This window comes from Dermacentor andersoni, chromosome 1, assembly GCF_023375885.2.
Source record: "Dermacentor andersoni chromosome 1, qqDerAnde1_hic_scaffold, whole genome shotgun sequence".
Lineage (NCBI taxonomy): Eukaryota > Metazoa > Arthropoda > Arachnida > Ixodida > Ixodidae > Dermacentor > Dermacentor andersoni.
In genome coordinates, this window is record NC_092814.1 from 286,157,221 (window position 1) to 286,170,850 (window position 13,630).

The 13,630-nt window shown below is 48.2% G+C and overlaps 3 non-coding genes across 3 annotated transcripts; all 3 read left to right on the plus strand.

Moving 5' to 3' along the window:
* The first annotated feature begins 999 nt into the window (after positions 1-999).
* TRNAP-AGG (transfer RNA proline (anticodon AGG)) lies at positions 1,000-1,071 on the plus strand. Its single transcript has one exon. It is a non-coding gene; the product is annotated as a tRNA-Pro (tRNA).
* Positions 1,072-6,551: 5,480 nt separating this feature from the next.
* Positions 6,552-6,623, plus strand: TRNAP-AGG (transfer RNA proline (anticodon AGG)). The gene has a single exon. It is a non-coding gene; the product is annotated as a tRNA-Pro (tRNA).
* A 5,071-nt stretch (positions 6,624-11,694) lies between these two features.
* Positions 11,695-11,766, plus strand: TRNAP-AGG (transfer RNA proline (anticodon AGG)). Its single transcript has one exon. It is a non-coding gene; the product is annotated as a tRNA-Pro (tRNA).
* The last annotated feature ends 1,864 nt before the right edge of the window (positions 11,767-13,630 follow it).

Here is a 13,630-nt window from a genome sequence, read left to right on the forward strand (position 1 = left end):
ATTCTGTTAAAAAGAGGAAACTGTATAAAGACTTATGTGATATAGTGTTGCCAATCCCGTTGTACAGGGTGATATACAGTGCAGGCCTGGGTAAGAACGTACTCAAACGGGTTAAAAGAATGCAAGTAGCACCAAGTGCAAAAACTTTCTTTTTCAAACTGCATACCGGAACTCTCCCTGTAAGAACCTTCTTAGAGGAGCGTGGGTTTTATATGCCATGGGGGTCTCACTGCATTATTTGCAAAAAGCCGGAAACGATCGACCACGTTTTCCTTCACTGTTGGGAAGCGGTGTCCTCTGGGATGTGTTGCAGAGGACAATCAAAAAAGAATTCCCACTAGACACGCATGGAATTAGGTACCTTGCGATAGACAACGAAGAAGGTGTACCTTTCGATCTAATCATGCTGACAGGCCTGCACAGTATATGGCGCTCAAGAATGACTGGCTTCTACTGTGAACCGGATGCAAGACCAGCAAGGCTGTACTTTAGAGAGAGCATTGCTCGGTTAGCAGAAGTGGAAAAAACAAAAGAATGTCTTTCTCCCTGGGTAGCCAGGGTAGAAACCTTAGTCACACTAAAGGAATTTTAAGTGACAACGTCAGTCAGAAGACGACTGAGGGCTTTCCTCTCAATGTGTTGACAAACTGTATTGTAACCCCGTCTTGACTTTTCATGTGTTGTAAGTGTATTGTTGTTGCAAAACCGGTAATAAAGAAAAAAAAAAGCTCGTTGGTCTAGGGGTATGATTCTCGCTTAGGGTGCGAGAGGTCCCAGGTTGAAATCCCGGACGAGCCCGTTGTTATTGCACTTTTTAGTGTCAGCCGGCATATAAAGAAATGTTTAAATAAAACCGAAGAACATTATCCATTCTTTTTTTTCTGTACGTTCCTATTCTCTTCTCAGCACGAAGGTGATTAAAGATGCCCACGTCTTCGTTATTGCAGAGAGCCAAGATGTTACCATACTGTACACGTGCCGCAAATTCGAAAAGACGTCGGCTCGTTGGTCTAGGGGTATGATTCTCGCTTAGGGTGCGAGAGGTCCCGGGTTCAAATCCCGGACGAGCCCGTTGTTATTGCACTTTTTAATGTCAGCCGGCATATAAAGAAATGTTTAAATAAAACCGAAGAACATTATCCATTCTTTTTTTTCTGTGCGTTCCTATTCTCTTCACAGCACGAAGGTGATTAAAGATGCCCACGTCTTCGTTATTGCAGAGAGCGAGGATGTTACCATACTGTACACGTGCCGCAAGTTGGAAAAGACGTAGGCTCGTTGGTCTAGGGGGATTCTGCTTCCGGCCACCAAGCGTGACGGACGTATGATGACGGGCTCCGTTGGAGCGGCTTCAGCGGCCAGTTCTGGCCGCGGTAACAGGGCTATGGAAATGGAAAACGACTACCAGGTTGTTCTGCCAAGTCTCCCAACCGGGCGTTTAGTTTTAAATACTGTTTTTTTGCACGCGGATATCAGGGCCCGCCCGTACCGGGTGGAAGATTTTCGAGACGCGTTGGCTAAGCAATCGCTTCTCTCGGATGTTATCGCCCTGGGGGCGTATCGGATGAGCCATGTCTGGGCCATCACGCTGAAGGATGCGGATGCCGTTAAGAAGATTGCAGGCATTGGTGAGCTGCGCGTCAAAGAACGCCGCTGCATGGTTATTGACCCGGCTACCAGGACGTACGTCTCAAGCTCCATTGGCTGCTTCACACCGTGCCGGACGAGGACGTGCGTGTCGCGCTCGCACCGTACGGAAAGGTCTCCGAGGTGGCCCGGGAGCGCTGGCGTGTGCACGGCGTGTCAGAGAAAGGCTCAACGAGCAGGATGGTCACGCTGAAATTGAAAGCTGGCGTTAAACTGGACGACTTGCCGCAGCAGCTTAACGTTGGGGGTGAGTTGGCACTCGTAGTTGTGCCTGGAAGGCCTCCGTTATGTCTTCGCTGCCGAGGTACGGGACACATTCGACGGGAGTGTAAGGTCCCGCGGTGCGGAGCTTGTCGACGTTTCGGTCACGAAGACGGTGAGTGCCCCCGTACTTATGCAAGCATCGCCGGCCCTGGAACCAGTGAAGATGCCTCGGAGCATTTGATGGATGAGGCGGACGCAGAAGAGGCAGCGAGGACAACTGGGAAAACGGAGACGAAAGATGGGCCTTCGTTTACGCCTCTGGTTAAGCAGAAGACAACGACAACGTTGACGTCTCCTGCAGTGGTGGCATCTCAGCTAGCGCAGCGTGACCCCGAAAGCGACAGCAGTCACAGTGCGGTGGCCGATACGAAAGCTTCGCTGAAAACCCCGGACCACGTGGAGCCTCGCATTGCCGACGCCATGGACGCCGACGATGAAGCGGCTGCCCTAACCGCTGGAAAACGGTCCCGCGAAGAGAGCGCCGGTGAGAACCTGCAGCCTGGTGGTAGTAGCAGTGGGGAGCCGCCTCCAAAAACGACAGGAAGTCGACGTTCGTCGTTGAAGCCGCGTCCAAACCTTTTGGCCGAGTCACGGCAGGCAGGTAAACTGCCTCCGTAATTTTTTTCCTGTGTTCTGTGGAATGTCAGCGTCGGTTGTGTATCGACCGACACGGTGTTTTTGGCTGACCTTTCGAGTTTGCGCGCATGCAAAGTGGAGGATGCGACGAGGAATTGCCTCAGACCACGTCGAGGCAAACACCAGACAACCCTTTGGGTGGCCTGACAGACCCCCCGAACATCATTGCGGAACATCAGTCGGGAGAATCACATGGTCGACAGAGGTAGGCACCATGCGGATCGCGCCCCTTTTTATTACGTAAACGTATGGTAGTTGAGCTAAGAACCCCATTGCGTGTAGAAACTTTGAATGTTAGAGGGCTGGGAGCACGAAGGCGGCAATGTCAGCTTAATCGCCTGCTTATTGATAATGACCTTGACCTAATAGCTGTGCAAGAATCGCAAGAACATGCTGACCGCATGGTGCCCCCTTTTCGCGCCAACTTTGAAGTGTGTGTGTGTCACTCCGTTGGGACATCGGGTGGATGCCTTATCTTCATTCGCAACACATTAGGTATAAGTGTGGAGTCTGTATTTGCATGTGAAAGTGGCCGCCTCTTGGTTGTTGATATTTCTTTTTCAAACTTAGACTGGCGCGTTGTATGTGTTTATGCCCCCAATGTTGAAAGTGAACGTAAGTGTTTTTTTGATTCCATTGAGCCGTACTTGAATTGTGACAAGGTGTTGCTTGTATTGGGAGACTTTAACTGCGTATGTGCTGCTACTGACCGAGTGAAGTGTAGACCAGTGAGGGACAAGAGCGCGGAACTGTTGACTGAATTTGTGCACGATTATTTATTGGATGGCGTTGGAAGTGTGTTTTCGGCTTGAACACGGCCTGATTACACACACTTTCAACGCGACAGTCACGCAAGATTAGATAGGCTATATGTTTCTGCTGATCTCGTGCCACTATGCACAGCCTATGATGTAAAACCTGTGTCGTTTAGTGATCATTGCCTTGTGAGCGCGACTTTTGGAACGAAGGGAAGGAAATCACGCTTTAATTGGTACCTTTGGAAACTAAATGAGAAAAGTTTAGACGATGAAGGATTTGTCAAGGAAATTAAAAGCGATCTTGATGGTGTACTAGCTGAGCAAGCGGACTGCTTTGCCATTGAATGGGAAAGTTTCAAAGAACGAGTGAAGCTTAAAGCTATAGGAAAAAGTAGCGCAATTCGGTATAAACAGAAAGAAAAAGAAAGGGAACTTCGCGAACAACCCGAGTGCTTGGTTAGGATGGAAACCAATAAGCCAGGAAACTTAAGTAAAGAAATAAAAGACGTAAAGTGTCAGATCGAAACAATTGACACTGACAGGTATAGAGCAGCAATAATACGCTCAAGGAGCGATAACTTGTGGGCAGGCTAAGCGCCTACAAAGCGGGCGCTATCAGATGAAAAGCGGTACGCTTGCCAGAAGGAAATCAGGCAAGTAAGATACGAGGGGCACATTACAAACGACCCTAGTGAGATTCAGCGCGCTATTACGGAATACTTTGCTGAACTTTTCGGCAATAGGCGCGAGCATGCGCAAGGGTTTGAAGGGGATTTCCTCCGACTAATGCCAACACTCGACAATGATGTAAGAGAGCGTCTTGAATTACCTATTACTTTGCAAGAGATCGAGAAAGCAATAGATGATCTTCCGTCTGGAAAAGCGCCGGGGCCAGATGGGCTGAACGCTGCCTTCTATAAAACCTTTAAACATGATGTTTCTCAGTTCTTGTTACAAGTGATAACAGAAGCCTATGAACGCAAAAAAGTTCCATTGTCCTTTGGTATTTCACACATTGTACTTATTCCCAAGTCTGATGATCCGGAGAAACGAATGTTAGTGGGTTCCTACAGACCTATCAGCCTCACTAATGTCGACTACAAGGTGTACATGAAAGTACTAGCCAGACGACTTCAGAGTGTAATCGACAAATTAGTAGGGCCGCACCAAACCTGTGGCATCAGAGGACGCAGCATTGCAACAAATATACATGTGGCCAGAACCGTATTGGAATGTGTTGACGCGCTTGGAAGCCAGGTAGCTATGATACAGCTGGACTTGGCTAAAGCGTTCGACCACGTTTCACATGACATTCTTTTCTCCATTCTAGAGCATGCTAACCTGGGTAGTGTAATAGTAGAAGGAGTAAAAATGGCGTAGGCAAATTGTATGACACGCATTATAGTTAATGGTGACCTTACTGAGCGCCTCACAGTGCGTTCTTCAGTGAGGCAAGGTTGTCCGCTCTCTCCTCTGCTTTTTGCAGCGTATCTAGAGCCTTTATGTCTGGCCATTATCAACAGTGATTACGTCACGGGTTTCAAGCTGCAATCTGCTCAGTTGAAACTTCTTGCGTATGCGGACGACATAGCGGTATTTTGCACGAACAGAGAAAGCATTTGTGAAGTTACAAACATTATGGAAAGGTTTTGTAACCAGACTGGATGTCAAGTAAACTGGGAAAAAAGTTCTGGATTTTGGCACGGGGAATGGGATATTACACCGCAATTTTTCTCACGGCTGCAATGGTCTCCCATGCCAACGCGATACCTTGGTGTGCCCCTAGAATGTTATCGCGATCCCAGCCCACTTTGGAACGAAGAGATGTCAAGGGTGAGAGAGAAAGCGGGAGCATGGCAGGGAAGGAATCTGTCAATTTTCTCACGTGCCTTTGTCTGCAATGTTTTTCTCATTTCAAAAATATGGTACCTCATGAATGTGCTGTGTGCTTCGCGGACCTCTATTCAAAAATGGCATCGTATATTTGCCGTCTTTCTTTGGACTTCGACCTGGGAAAAAACGAGGAGAACAAACCTGTTTCTTTCAGTGAAGAGTGGAGGCCTTGGACTGGTTCATTTGGTTTTGCGTCAAGTGGTATCACGCTTTATTTTCTTTCGTGATCAAAATGACACCTTCTTAAGAACGGTTATACAGGTCCGATTGCAGAGGCTACTCCCAAGAAACATAGTGTCCTCTGGTGAAAACATGTGCGGTGCTGTAACCGGATTTTTGCGCGAGGTTGTGCTTTCTTGTAAGTTGTTAGAAGTGCGTTTTTCCCCAGACTATTTGTACAGTGTTCCCAAGAAAAAGCTGTACAAAGATCTTGTGGATATCATGCTGCCGGTGCCATTGTTCCGGGCGCCTTATCGTGGAGGCCCAGGGCAGAATATTTTAAAGCGAGTGAAGAAGATGCCAGTTAGGCCAGGCGTGAAAACATTCTTTTTCAAGTTACACTCTAATACATTACCTGTCAAAACGTGGCTTCAAGAAAAGGGAATCTTTGTCCCTTGGACAACGAACTGTCTTTTATGTAAGAGGCCAGAGACAGTCGAACATGTTTTTCTGGACTGCTGGGACGCGATATTCCACTGGGACGTCCTACAGAGAACTATTAAGAAAGAGTTACCACTAGACCCTTATGGTATCAGGTTTTTACCGGTTGATCACGAAGATGTACCATATGATTTGTTCATGCTTCTTGGCCTCCACAGCTTGTGGAAAACACGAATGCAAGTAAGGCATGCAGATGTTAATACGCGCAGTGCACGTGAAAACTTTATTGAAAGTGCTGCTTACCTTCGGGAATGCATCCGGGCACAGCATGACCCACCTCAGTGGGTAACACTTCTTGATCATTTAGTGAGTTTGAAGAAATTTTAACTTTGCTCGCCTCAGCTCAAGCGTAGCTGAAGTGCTTTATCGTTTGTGACTCATTGTTCTTCATGTGAACTTCGGAAATAAAGAAAAAAAAAAGCTCGTAGGTCTAGGGGTATGATTCTCGCTTAGGGTGCGAGAGGTCCCGGGTTCAAATCCCGGACTAGCCCGTTGTTATTGCACTTTGTAATGTCAGCCGGCATACAAAGAAATGTTTAAATAAAACCGAAGAACATTATCCATTCTTTTTTTTTCTGTACGTTCCTATTCTCTTCTCAGCACGAAGGTGATTAAAGATGCCCACGTCTTCGTTATTGCAGAGAGCCAAGATGTTACCATACTGTACACGTGCCGCAAATTGGAAAAGACGTCGGCTCGTTGGTCTAGGGGTATGATTCTCGCTTAGGGTGCGAGGGGTCCCGGGTTCAAATCCCGGACGAGCCCGTTGTTATTGCACTTTTTAATGTCAGCCGGCATATAAAGAAATGTTTAAATAAAACCGAAGAACATTATCCATTCCTTTTTTTTCTGTACGTTCCTATTCTCTTCTCAGCACGAAGGTGATTAAAGATGCCCACGTCTTCGTTATTGCAGAGAGCCAAGATGTTACGATACAGTACACGTGCCGCAAATGGGAAAAGACGTCGGCTCGTTGGTCATTCTACTTCCGGCCACCGAGCGTGATGGACGGCGAATCATGAGCTCCGTTGGAGCGGCGATTGCGGCCCTTGCTAGCCGCGGTAACAGGAACCAAGAAGAATACTCTTTTGTTTTGCCACAACTGCCAACAGGACACATCGTCACCAATACGGTATTTCTGCATGGCGACGTGCGAGCACGGCCTTACAGAGTCGAAGATTTCAGGGACGCTCTTGCCGGGATGCTGCTGGAAGTTGTTGCACTCGGTGCCTATCAGATTAACCATGTCTGGGCGGTTACCATGTCCAATGCAGACGCTACCAAGAAGCTACTAGCCTTGAAGGAAATGACAGTTAAGGGGCGTCGCTGCGTCGTAGTGGACCCACAGGATCGGCAAGTGAAGTTACGCCTTCATTGGCTTATTCACGGTGTAGCTGACGATGACGTGCGTACAGCGCTTGCCGCTTTTGGAAAGGTGGTAGACGTGCAGCGTGAGCGTTGGCGCGATCCGGGAGTCCACGACAAGAACTCGACCACCCGGACGGTGCTGTTGAAGTTGAAAACTGGGTTGAAGTTGGAGGACCTACCCCACCAGGTACGGGTCGCTGGAGAACTTGCACTAGTGGTCGTTCCGGGTCGACCAATGCAGTGCCTTCGCTGTCAGGGCTCTGGACATGTCCGGCGAGACTGCAAAGTGCCCCGGTGCACGATATGTCGGCGATATGGACACGAAGGCGCTCAGTGCACGCGGTCCTACGCCACAGCTACCGGACGAGGTGTGAACCAGTACACCGAGAACCATGTAATGGATGTGACCGAAGCCGAGGAGGCAGCGAAAGGAAGCAGAGACATGGAAGCCCATAAGGAGCAGGCCAGCGAAAAGACACCGGAAGGCAAGCAAAGCCAGTCGACAACGGAGGCTACAGCCAAGCCGCCAGCAGTAGAGACCGGTCTCGCAGCAACACCTGCGCCCGCGCACGACGACACAATGGAAAGCAGTCAAACAGAAGGCTTCGACACTGAGTCGACCAAGACGGGTGTGCCAAACAGCCAGGTCTCCAACCCCAGAATTAGCCCGGCCGTCAAACGGCCGCTTGAAGGAACTGCCGACCAGCAGGCACCCACGGGGAGACGCCCCAGCCTTAAACCACGGCCAAATGTCAAAACGGAGAGGAAGGCCACTCCCGAGCTGCCGAGGCAGCACCAAGACACTGGGCAACCGGGCGGATCCGAAGGCGTCTAGCGGTACGCTAGACGTGCGAGGTAAGCGTCATGCTTCGGGTCCTATTACCTCGATTTAAAAAACATGGCACACAATCTGTCGTTTAGTTTGGCCACTTTAAATGTTCGAGGCCTGGCCGCAAAGAAAAAGCAGAACCAAGTGTACAGATTGTTGGCGGACCACGACCTCGACATGTTGGCCGTGCAAGAAACAAAAGTTGAAGGGGAGGAGCAGACCCGAAGCATGACGCTTCGCTTTACGTCTCGTTATTACGTGGCAGTGAGTCACGCGGTGGGCAAAGCGGGGTGCCTACTATTTTTGAAAAAGTAAACAGGCCTTGTTGTAGATAATGTTCATTCATGCCAAAGTGGGAGATTGATCGTTGTTGATTTTCATTATAGTAAGGTTAACTGGAGAGTAATATGTGTTTACGCGCCGAACGGTACTGATGAGAGGCACAGATTTTTTCTTAGCACTGAGCAGTATCTGAGTAACGACAAACATGTTCTTATGTTAGGAGATTTTAACTGCGTTTTGAACACTCGGGACCGAAGCAACGAGCACGGGTATAAAGATAGAAGTAGCCAGCTATTGTCACGGTTAATTGCAGAACATGATGTAGATGATGTAGCAGAATGCCTTGAAGGAGCGAGAGAAGTGCAGTTTACGCATTTTCAAGGACCGGGTCACGCTCGCCTTGACCGTATTTATGCGTCAATAGAGATATTACCTTTGTGCACCCAGTATCATGTAGAACCCGTGTGGTTCTCAGACCACTGTCTAGTTAAATGTCTGATGGGAAGCAAGGGAAAACAAAACACATTTTCATGGGATTTGTGGAAAATGAACGCAAAGCTTCTGAGCGACGAATGCTTTATTCTAGCTGTGAAAGAAGTGATAAACGAAATGAAAGCAGCAAGGATGCCCAATGTTGGCGCACAATGGGACTTATTAAAGCACCATGTCAAAATGAAAGCCATAGAGCGATCTAGCTGCCTTAAGTATGAGGGAAAACTCAAAGAAAGAAATTTAAGAACGATGCTCGAAAGGCTCGTTAAGCTTGAGTGTCGAGAGCCGGGCAAGTTTAAAGACGACATCAGTAGCATAAAACAGAAACGCGAAGTAATGGACGAAGAACGCTATCGGGGAGCGCTCGTGCGGGCCAGAGCCGAGGCTTGGGCTGCCGGGGTGACGCCCACAAAGCGAGCGCTGGGAATCGAAAAGGCCCATGCTCGCCGCAAGCACATCGATGTGATAGAAGAAAACGGTGTTGAGATAACAGATACAGAGGGCATAGACCAGGCGTTTTTTCGATTCTATGAAAGGCTGTTTGCCCATAAATCAGTTGATGTGGAAGGTTTTAAAACAACATTCTTGGAACGCATGCCGCGGCTGTCAGAACAAAGAAAAGCAGCTCTCGAAGCACCGATATCAATAGCAGAAATAGAAAAGGCGATAGATGATCTTAATCCTGGCAAGTCGCCCGGGCCGGATGGTCTGAGCGCGGCATTTTACAAAGTATTCAAACATGACCTTTCCTCCGAGTTGAATGATGTCTTTGATGAGGCATTTGAGTTGGGAACGTTGCCCCTGTCATTTTCCCAAGCACACACTGTGCTCATTCCAAAAACAGAACAAAAGGATAATCTAAGACTTGTGACCTCATACAGACCAATTTCATTAATAAACTGTGATTATAAAATTTTTATGAAAATATTGGCTGGTAGACTTCAGACAGCTATAACGCAGATTGTAGGATCCCATCAAACCTGTGGTATTAAGGCTTGCTCTATTTTTACTAATATTCATTCTATGAGGTGTGTGCTTGAGTGTTGTGACGCTTATCGGTCGGCTGTCGCAATCCTTCAGCTTGACCTAGAAAAGGCATTTATTTGATTGTGTTCCCCATGCCATTTTGTTTGCCATACTTGAACATGTTAATTTAGGCTCAATCATCACGGACGGTATAACTATAGCGTATCGAAACTGCAAAACGCGCCTCATAGTTAACAACAGATTGGGGGGCCCCGTTGAGGTCCAGCGGATTGTGTGTCAAGGGTGCCCAGCAAGTCCGCTCTTATTTTGTATTTATATTGAAACGTTATGTCTATCAATTATTGAAAATGACCGGGTTCATGGTTTCCGATTACAGGCGTCGGAGGTAAAGCTCTTGGCGTATGCTGATGATATAGCTGTGTGCTGTACGGAAAAAGAGAGTCTCCTGGAGACTGTTGCGGTAGTAAGAAGGTTTGGGGAAGTGACGCGGAGCCTTGTGAATTGGGGAAAGTGCATCGGGTTCTGGCATGGCGAGTGGCCGTCAGCCCCCAACAGATTTGCTAACGTGAAGTGGGTTGAAACACCAGTAAAGAACCTAGGCGTTCCACTTGAAAATTATAAGAAAACTGAAGATTTATGGCTAGAAAACGTGAAAGAAACACGAGAAAAGGCGGAGAGGTGGAAAAGTGCACCTCTCTCAATTTTCGCCAGAGCGGCAGTGTGCAATTTATTTTTTGTTAGTAAATTATGGTATGTTATGCAAGTGTTGTATTGTTCGCGAGTGTATGTGCAGAAGTTTCATCGAGTTTTTGCTGTCTTTATTTGGGCGTCCAGCTGGGAGCGTTGCAGCCGCACGAATCTTTTTAGGCGAGTGAAAGATGGGGGCCTAGGTCTGGCACACCTTTTCGTGCGACAGCTTGTAAATGGATTTTTTTTATTTCGTGACGTCAACGACCCGTTCTTAAGAGCGGTGTATCGAGTGAGACTTTGTTATGCGTTACCAGAGTTTGTTATCAGCAGTCAAATAATGCCTGGTACTCCATTCGGTTTTTTTAAAGAGATAGTAGCGAGTGTCCGCTTTTTGTCAGTACGGTTCTCGAATGACTATCTGTTCAGTGTAAAAAGAAAGAAATTGTACAGTGACCTGTGTGATGTTATTTTTCCAGTGCCTATGTACAGTTCCATATACAGTACAGGTCAAGGTAACAATGTTTTAAAACGCGTGAAAAGAATGGACGTGCAGCCAGGAGTGAAATCTTTTTTCTTCAAGCTTCACACGGGCACTCTGACAGTTAGAACATTTTTGGAAGGACGCGGTTTTTACATGCCGTGGGGTTCCAACTATCTGATTTGCAAAAAACCAGAAACAGTCGACCATGTGTTCCTGAATTGTTGGGAGGGGGTGTTCTTTTGGGATGTCCTCCGAAGAACCATAAAGAAAGATTTCCCGTTGGATCCACACGGCATCAGATTTCTGCCGTTAGATAATGAGGACGGGGTCCCTTTTGACCTCATCATGCTCACAGGCCTCTACTGTATATGGCGACCCCGAATGGAGGGCTTCTATTGTGACCCACACGCACGGCCTGCGCGCCTGCATTTCCGTGAACACATGTCACGCTTTATTGAAGTAAAAAAAAAAGGAGAATTTATTGTACCTGAGTGGTTACCGAGGATTGAAGCGTTGGCATTCCTCAAAGAATTTTAATAGACAAAGTCTGCCAAGTTGTGCTGGCCGCTTTATTACAGAATGTTTCCTTTTCTACATGAAGCGTGGAATATTTTATTTATTTTTTCTGTTTTGGGTGTGTTGCTCATATGTACGAGTATGTGAAAACGTTGAGAACTGGCAATAAAGAAAAAAAGAAAAAAAACGTCGGCTCGTTGGTCTAGGGGTATGATTCTCGCTTAGGGTGCGAGAGGTCCCGGGTTCAAATCCCGGACGAGCCCGTTATTCAGCCGGCAGCCGGCATATAAAGCAATGTTAATATAAACCCGAAGAACATTATCCATTCTTTTTTTCAGTATGTTCCTATTCTCTTCTCAGCACGAAGGTGATTAAAGATGCCCACGTCTTCGTTATTGCAGAGAGCCAAAATGTTACCATACTGTAAACGTGCCGGAAATGGGAAAAGACGTCGGCTCGTTGGTCTAGGATTCGACTTCCGGCTACCGCTCGGTACGGACGTCGAATGTCGCGCTCCGTAGAGGCGGTGTTTGCGGCTATGCCAAGCCGCGGAAACAGGATGCCTGCGTCCGTTGAACCGGAATACCATGTTGTTTTGCCGCCACTGCCTACAGGTTCGTGTGTTTTAAACACAGTTTTTCTTCACGGCGACGTGAAAGCGAGACCATTCCGTGTCGAAGATTTTCGCGACACGCTGGCTCATCTGAAATTCCTGCCCGACGTGGTCGCGTTGGGGGCATTCCAGATGAACCACGTCTGGGCGGTGACGTTCGAGAGTGCAGAAGCGACAAAGAAGTTGCTGAAGTATACGGAAGTTCAAGTCAAGGAACGACGATGTTTGGTTGTGGATCCACACAACCGGGATGTCCGGGTTAAACTCCACTGGTTGCTGCACAATGTGCCCGACGAAGACGTACACGCGGCGTTTGCTCCATACGGGAAAGTCACCGACGTCCAGAAAGAGCAATGGCGTGTACCAGGCATCACGGACAAGGGGTCGTCTATGCGTACGGTCACCCTCAAGCTGAAGCCAGGCGTGACACTTGACGATCTACCGCATCAGCTACGAGTAGCAGGCATAATGGCGCTAGTGGTTGTGCCAGGTCGTGCTCCACTGTGTCTTCGGTGCAACCGTACGGGGCACATCAGGCGCGAGTGCCGCGTGCCACGTTGCTCTGTGTGTCGACGCTTCGGCCACGAAGTCAGTGCGTGCGCACGTATGCAAACGTTGCGGGCTCACCGAGAAGTGAGGAAGTCGTCAACGAGCACCTCATGGACGAAGTCGACGCAGAGGAAAGTGCCAGTGCGTCGAGACCGTCTCTGTCGCCACTTTCAAAGAAAGACCCAGCCACAAATTCTACGAAACGAGATGTAGAGCAGGTTGCGAGTGAAGCCATACCGACATCTGGCAAGCCTACATCAGCAAAGGACGCTGAAACAAGTAATGACGCAAGCACAAGCAAGAAACCCTCCGTAGCAACGAGTGAGGACGATTCAACCGTAATGGACACTACGGAAACCAGCAAAGCAGCGGCACCGGCCAAAAGAATGCACGAAGAAAGTGCCGGCGAAGAGCAGAAAGCGAGCACTCAAAATGCGAACGAACCACCTGTGAAGACAGCAACTGGCCGGAGGCCAACTTTTAGACCAACGCCAACCATAATACCGGACAGAAAGGCGGCGGCGACACAGCGGACTTAACAGGTCGTGCATTCGCGTGCTTTTGCCCGTTTCGGGGGGTGGGGGGTCGGGAAAGGGGTGGTGGAAAATGCTGCTACTTCTTAGCTGCCGATGGAAGACCAGTCAACAATGCAGGCTGAACGCAGACTCGCCACGGTAATGTGAGTGATCCTTCGTCACTGACAAGAGCTGAAAATTTATTGGGATCTATCGGCCTTGATCTCTTTCCTGTAGAAATGGCGATACGCATTGATACCCCCTTACGCGTAGGCCCGATTAACGTGCGGGGACTTACGGCAAAGAAGAAGCAGTACCGGCTTAATCGCCTGTTCATCGAAAATAATCTGGACATTATTGCTGTACAAGAGACAAACATTGAAACTGAGGAAGGGACCGAACGCCTAGTCCACACGTTCATGTCTAGATATTATGTGTGCGTTTCTCATG